This window comes from Xenopus laevis, chromosome 3S (assembly GCF_017654675.1).
Source record: "Xenopus laevis strain J_2021 chromosome 3S, Xenopus_laevis_v10.1, whole genome shotgun sequence".
Lineage (NCBI taxonomy): Eukaryota > Metazoa > Chordata > Amphibia > Anura > Pipidae > Xenopus > Xenopus laevis.
The window spans coordinates 52,945,204-52,952,939 of record NC_054376.1 but is presented as its reverse complement, the minus strand read 5'-3'; positions in this window follow the sequence as shown (position 1 = coordinate 52,952,939).

The following is a 7,736-nucleotide window of genomic DNA, read 5'->3' as shown; positions in this document are numbered from 1 at the left end:
CAGTATATGTTATATATATATATATATATATATATATATATATATATATATATATATATTTCAAATTTTTTTTTTTTGGGTCAAAACTCAACTTTTTTTTATCCAAACTCGATTTGAGTTTTAATTTGAATTCAAATTCCGAGATTTATGATACTCTGGCCCTTTAAGAACTCAAATTGGAATATTCACCACCTAAAACCTGCCCAATTACTGTATAAGTCAATGGGAGAGGTCCAGGGATTTATTTGGTGATGTTTGCAGTCTTCCTGACATTCGAGTTTCTTTTTAGAGAAAAAACTCGAATCAAGTTTTGTAAATTCGAATCGAGTTTTTATTATTCAAACCAAGTTTTATAATCAAATTTGATTCAAGTTTTCGGGTTGTTTAAATTTGTTCGAAGTTTTCAAAATATGATTTTATTAATAAATTTAGACTAGTCGAATTTTGAATTTATGGGCATTTAGGGGAGTTTAAAAGAACTCACATAAATTCGACTCTTGATAAATGATCCTCCCCGTGTCGGTAACAACCCAAGTAATCCACACAAACAAAGAACTCAAAACGAATAAGTAGTGATGGGTGAATTTATTCGCCAGGCGCGAATGCGCGGCGAATACCCGGGTTTCGACACCGCAAAACTGCTGTGAAAACAGACGCCAGCGCGTCAGTGTTGTTCCGTGAATTTTTGACCATTTGCGGTTTCCGCTAATTTTTCTGCGAAACGGGACAAATTTGCCCATCACTACAAATAAGTCCATAAATTAAATTATGTGTACTAAAATGGGATGACACAGGGAATAAGTATTAAACCAATGAAGAAAGGGAGGTACAAAAAGGCATGGACAGCCAAGAAACCTGCTGAAATCTGTCAGTATTTAGAAAGCAGCCCTGCCCTCTATCAGTGCAAATGAATATCAGTTGGTTTAATCCTATTTGAGGGACTATAAAACGGTCTCATTACACAAGAAGCACCTTATGATAAAAGCAGAGAGCTCTTTCAAGACTTTCACAACCTTATTGTTGCAAAACATACTGATGGCATTGTTTATAGATGTACTTCTGAGCTTCTGAATGTTCCAGTGAGCACCATTGGGGCGATATTCAGGAAGTGGAAAGACCAGCATTTTACCATAAACCGGCCACTACCAGGTGCTCCTCACACAATTTCTGACATGATTGTATCTCCAGCACATCACCAGTGTTTTTGAACCAATTTGGGTGTGGTTGGACAGCATGCTGCCCCCCTAAAATCCTGCCGTCCTAGGCCTGGGCCTAGGTGACCTTTCCACAAATCTGGGCCTGACAATAGCTTTTGTATTAGTGTAATGGTTTATCTCATGTGTACAGATTATTGGCAGGCTAAACACAGTGAAAGGAAATGGGTTGGCACATTGTCTCCATATTAAACATTCTTCTGCAGCTTCCTGGGAAAACAGTAAAATGTAAAATATGGCCATCCATTTGTAATTTATTTTTGCTTTCAAGAAATGTCTGCAGTTTTGGCCCTCCGGCTCGAATACATGGGTTGAAAATATAGATGGACAATGTAAAAAACACCTTGTTACAAACCAAGGCACTTATAGTTATTTCATTTCAATTGGTGTCGCATGGGAATGCTCAGTGTAAAATTCAGTAGATAAGATCAGGCTTGGGCAGAATTGGAATGCAGGCTGATAAAATGTTCTTTGCATGTTATATTCTGATGAACCTGAGATGCTCTGTGCCGCGTAGAAGGAGAAAACATATCACTTGTGTAATTATTTCCTGTCTATGTCTGTTTTAAGCTTTGCATTAAATGCAAAGAGATAAAAAAAAAAACAATACACAAAGGTTAATTGACTTCTGATGAAATTGACTGATGTGTGTGAATACGATAGGGACCTTAGATTGTGAGATCCTCAAGGGTAGGGGCCTGATGTGAATGATATATATATAATCTCGGTAAGTGATGTGTAAATGTGTTGGTGCTATATAGAGAACGTTTAACAAATGAAACTGATTTTTAACATAGCATGTTTGTGAAAACTGCTGCTTGAACAGTCTTCTTAAATGGTCTAGTCTCAGCTGCTAACATAACCTAGTGTAGTGTGATAACAGGGCCATCTGACAACAGTCCCTACCATCCACAAACAGCCTTTTGCTACTGGCAGGAGCAACTACTGTACAACAGCATGATCACCATACATGTGGGTTCTTTCGAGCAGAAATATCTGCACTATGCATAATGGCTATTGGGTATAGACGCGTGATGGACACGAATCTGGTTGTAATTATTTGTTTTTCTTTGTCAATCAATCAGTATATAATTGAGAAGATCCAAGGTGTTGTTCTGCCCCTTCACTAGAGGACAAGCAAAAAAAAGGCAATTAACAACAATATAGGAGCTATTAAGCACGAAGAAGTCACATTACTGATAAAATTTAAATATGAAATAAGACATTAGAGAATCTAGGGAATGTAATAATAATAATTATAATTATTATAATAATAATAATAAGTCGGCAACTGAAAAAGTATTTGCAATGCGAAAAGTTATGCCTTTGTGCAAAAAATTTGCCTTTGCACAAATTTAATATAGCTTTTGCGAACCCAGAAACTGTTTTTCGACCACCTCCGACAGGAGGAGAAGGTTTGGAAATATTATAGTTTGTGCCAATGCGCAGTGAATGTAATAAAACTTTCTTACTGAAAAATGTTTGCTCCAAAAAATTACAACACCTTCAAGCCCTTCTTAAAAGTGGGCAATGCACAATTAAAATTCGCAATGTAATAACAGTTTACTGTATAATAACAGTTTAAGGAAGAGTATTACATTGCAAAATGCTAAATTTTATTCTTACTTGTGCAATTTGTTTTGCTCTTTGTGACTTTTATTACATTCCCCCAATAGAGTTCCTTGGAAAATACCTTTTGGTGCATGTGGAACATTCAATCAACATATATACAGATATGGGATCTCTTTTCCAAAAACCCATTATTCAGAAAGTTCTGAATTATGGGAAAAGAGATATCTTACGATATCAAGCAAATAATTCAACTGTTTTTAATTATTTCCTTATTTTTCTGTTATTATAGAACAGTACCTTGTATTTGAGGTTAACTAAGCTGTATAAATTCATGTTGGTGGCAAAACAATCCTATTAAATTGATTACACTTCATTTTTAATTTTTTTCCTTTTTGTAAACTTTAGGTTTGATGCTCCAAAAAATGTATCGAGAAAATCTCTGAACAAAAGATTTACAAACAAATCTGAAATCAAAATGTGTACAAATAAGGTATTTCAGATGCATAAATGGTAACTGCTTTGCTCAGACACCCATGTAGCTGATGAGGATCATGCAAATTCTAGTGTTTATAACATACAGTACATATAAGGCAGAGTGGAGTGTATTAATGGAAAACCCAACCACTGTTTTCATGAACTGCTCTTGTAGCACCCTCTGCTGGACTCTTGTTTTCCTATGAGCTGCAAACATACCTAGCCAGCACCAACCTCAGCAGAGAAGCAAAATATCATGTACAGGTATGGGAGCTGTTATCCAGAAAGCTCTTAATTTCAGAAAGGCCATCTCCCACAGATTCAATTTTATCCAAATAACACACATTATTTTCTCTGTAATAATAAAACAGTACCTTTTACATGATCCAAACTAAGATATAATTGATCCTTATTGGAAGTAAACACAGCCTATTGGGCTTATTTAATGTTTACATGATTTTCTAGTAGCCTTAAGGAATGAAGATCCAAATTACAGATCCCAAACATTCTGGATAACAGGTCCCATGCCTGTAATAGGCTGTGACAATGCTGATATGCTCTTCATGGGTCAAATTAGTATCCAACAACAGTCCTTATGAAGTATGTAGTTAGCTGGGAACCGTGTTTCACATAACATTTTGCAATGGTAATCCTGCTCTGGATAAAAATAAATGCTAAAATATTAATCACTGCACTGCACGTACAGGTTATGAAATGTATTGCATATGCTAGAATACTCACGGTACCAATATTTAAACCTTATTATAACATGTATGTACTGTATATATACGCACACACACATACACAATATGGACTTATGTGCAGATACACATATAACAGTATGTGTATATGTTTATACTAATTCACACATATACTGTAATAAGCCTGACCTGACGTATTTACAAAGAGATTGCTATTATTGCAAATCATAGCATATTACATAATTGGAGTTACCATATTGCACTGTTAAATGTAAGTGCGCATTGTTACGCTAAATAGCAATAATTCTACAACATTTTTATGGTCATTTAGAAATGCAAACTGCCATTTTCTTTCAACTGCAAGCAACTCATGCATTTTTCATTAATTCCATGATAATAGCAGGTGCCAGCTAAATAGTATTTGCTGCAGTTTTAAACATATTCAATTTGGCAAATCATGTGCAAGTTGAAGAGTGTTTGTACATGGAGCAGTGATAGATGGATCTCTGTGCCATAATGCTTGCTTAATCCAGAGACTTTTGGAAAAATACACAAACATTTTGGTGATGATTTAGTACATTGTTTAACAAATTGTGCTTTTTTCATATAATTGTAAATTGAGAGTAACTTAACCTAAGATTCTCATCTGTGGATTATAGTTTACATTTATATCTCAACAGCCATGAGATATCAACATAAACTTATCTGTGGAGACCTATTATTACCGGTATGGGGACGCATCTGGAAAACCTTTATGCAGAAAACTCCAAATTACGGAAAGACCATCTCCCATAGACTCCTTTGGACAATGCAACATCCAAAAGACCAAGCATTAGATATTTTATTTATGTGTTAATCTGATAATTATTAAAGGGATACTGTCATGGGAAAAAACATTTTTTTCAAATGAATCAGTTAATAGTGCTGCTCCAGCAGAATGCTGCACTGGAATCCATTTCTCAAAAGAGCAAACAGATTTTTTTATATTCAATTTTGAAATCTGACATGGGGCTAGACATATTGTCAATTTCCCAGCTGCCCCAAGAAATGAAAGTCTCCAATGAACATAAATGAAAACATTTATTTGCAGAGCTAAGTGCACCATTTTGAATCATTGAGGGCTGTTTCTCCTGATAGTGAACTAAATATGGAAATCTTATTCATTCAGATACTGGATCCCTTAGTGTATTGTACTGTATGTGCCACATAAATGACACGGCTGAAGTTGAGCCATCAACTACCCTTATGTGCAACTTGATTTGAACTTCAGAATCTCTGTCTCTGTCAACAACTCTCTTGACTGTACTCTAACAATGTTATTCTAAAATATTTCCATAAATATAAAAGTGATTTCATATTTGCAATACAACATAATGTTATGTTGTTCATTTGAGCATCTACTCTCACCTCCACCATCTTTCTTCTGTACCCTCCCCCTACTTGACTAAAATGGTTCAATAAAAACTATAATTAAAAAGAAAATTCACTCTCACATATGTTTGGCCCAACTGATAGTTAACACACCATAATGGTTTTCTCTATAATCCTGAAGCGTCATAACAGGAATTGTTCTACCTTTTGGGAACCACACAGATCCTTTAACAAAAGGCAAAGAAACATATACCTGATACACCACTAGGGCTTGTTTAATGTTGATAAAGATATTATATTTATTGTTGTCTATCAATAATTGTTGTGCTGAGAATGCCCCTCACTGAAGCTTGTGAAATAATTTTATTAGAAAGAAATGCACTGACTAAAATAATGTATGTGCATACAATAGTGAGTCGATCCTTTATCAGTTATGTCTGCTAGTTGACAATAATAGCAGCTTCTGGAACATTCAGCAGTAGAATACAAATCCAACTGATAGCCCTGTCACTTCTTATATTGGCTGCAGAGACAGTATGCTGCTTGGGAAAGCCATAAATTATCTTTTCAGCAGAGCTTATTTCTGGCCTTACTCGAACGGTGATAACTGATGATATATTGGCAACTTTCCTAAATCTACACAAAATACATTCATGCGCCAAATAAGACATGATGTATTTCACAACTTAGTTTAAAACTACTGTATATAAGCCCAGAATGAGTAAAGAATGGCATCCATTCCAGATGTCAATGGATTACATTTTCTACAAGCACCATTGAAGACTGTCAGCTCCTTTTAAGAAATGCTGAAACTGAATTTTGGGGGAGTTTGCTTTGGAACACTTAGGGGCTGATTCACTAAGCTCGAGTGAAGGATTCGAATGAAAAATACTTCGAATTTCGAAGTATTTTTTGGGTACTTCGACCATCGAATTGGTTAAATTCGTTCGAATTCGAACTAAATGAACGAAAAATCGTTCGACTATTCGACCATTCGATAGTCGAAGTACTTCCCCTTTAAAAAAAACTTCGACCCCCTACTTCGGCAGCTAAAAGCTACCGAAGTCAATGTTAGCCTATGGGGAAGGTCCCCATAGGCTTGCCTGTGATTTTTTGATCGAAGGATTTTCCTTCGATCGTTGGATTAAAATCCTTCGAATCGTTCGATTCGAAGGATTTAATCGTTCGATCGAACGGAAAATCCTTCGATCGATCGATCGCAGGATTAGCGCTAAATCCTTCGACTTCGATATTCGAAGTCGAAGGATTTCAATCCGAGGGTCGAATTTCGAAGTATTTTTAACTTCGAAATTCGACCCTTAGTGAATCGGCCCCCTGCATCTCAAACGGTTTTGTAGTTTTACCCGTGTAGTGGCCTCCTCTCGACTGGACTCTGCTCCAGCCCAAATCAGTGGTATTCAGTCGAGTAGGGGATGAAACTGAGCTTTGCATGGGTGAAATTCAAAAAAATCTTTATTGCAAAGTTTACATTAAAAACAAGCACAGGTATTCATAACTAAATAACAACCTTTAACTAAACTATGATGTGTCTAGTCACCTGATGCGTTTCATGCCTCATTCTGGCACATCAGAGGTTTTTTGGATTTTGGGGCATCCTTTTTTTCAAGGGTAGGGGGGTTTAAATTAAATTGCATTCAATAACTTTGATTATTTTGTTAGTGTTCTCATGACCCCTATAGGTAGATTGCCATTGTCATTAGTTAGTTTGCAAAACTTTCAACAATCCAGCTAGGTCATGTTATCATGGACTTTATGTGACAGTAATGTTATGACAATGTATGTTCCCCTGTAGATTCTAATTACATAAAGTGATATTAGCAATCTCTCATGGGACACTGCTCAGTTTTAATACATGTATTATAAGCTATACATAATCAGCAACACTGCAATTAGTTAGAATGCTAAAGCATTCTGTATTTTTTTAAAGAGGGACTAATACACTAGTTCTTTGTATATATTGAATCACAATCTCTCATTAAATTCATTAAACATCCTCAATGCTATTGAATATATAAAATATAAACCACACTCCCTCCTCTTTCCTGTATAGTCCTTCCTTACCAAGCAAAGCTGGATCAGTCAGCAAATGCATGACAATGGGGCTCCTCAATTTAACCCTTCTCTTGAACCATCCCACCAGTGATACCATCAGAAACAATGGGGCCCTGAATGCCAACATTTTGTGGGACCCCTGGGTTCCACCCAACTCAAGCTAGCCCCAGGCTTTGCCCATTGGTGGCCAGGGCTCCCACACAAGTTAGAAAAATGGTGACCAGGGTCCCCTACAAGTTAAAAAAAAAACATTGGTGGCCAGCCCCCCCCTACAAGTTATCATATTTTATATAATGAACTTATTGCACCAGCCTAAAGTTTCAGCTTCTCA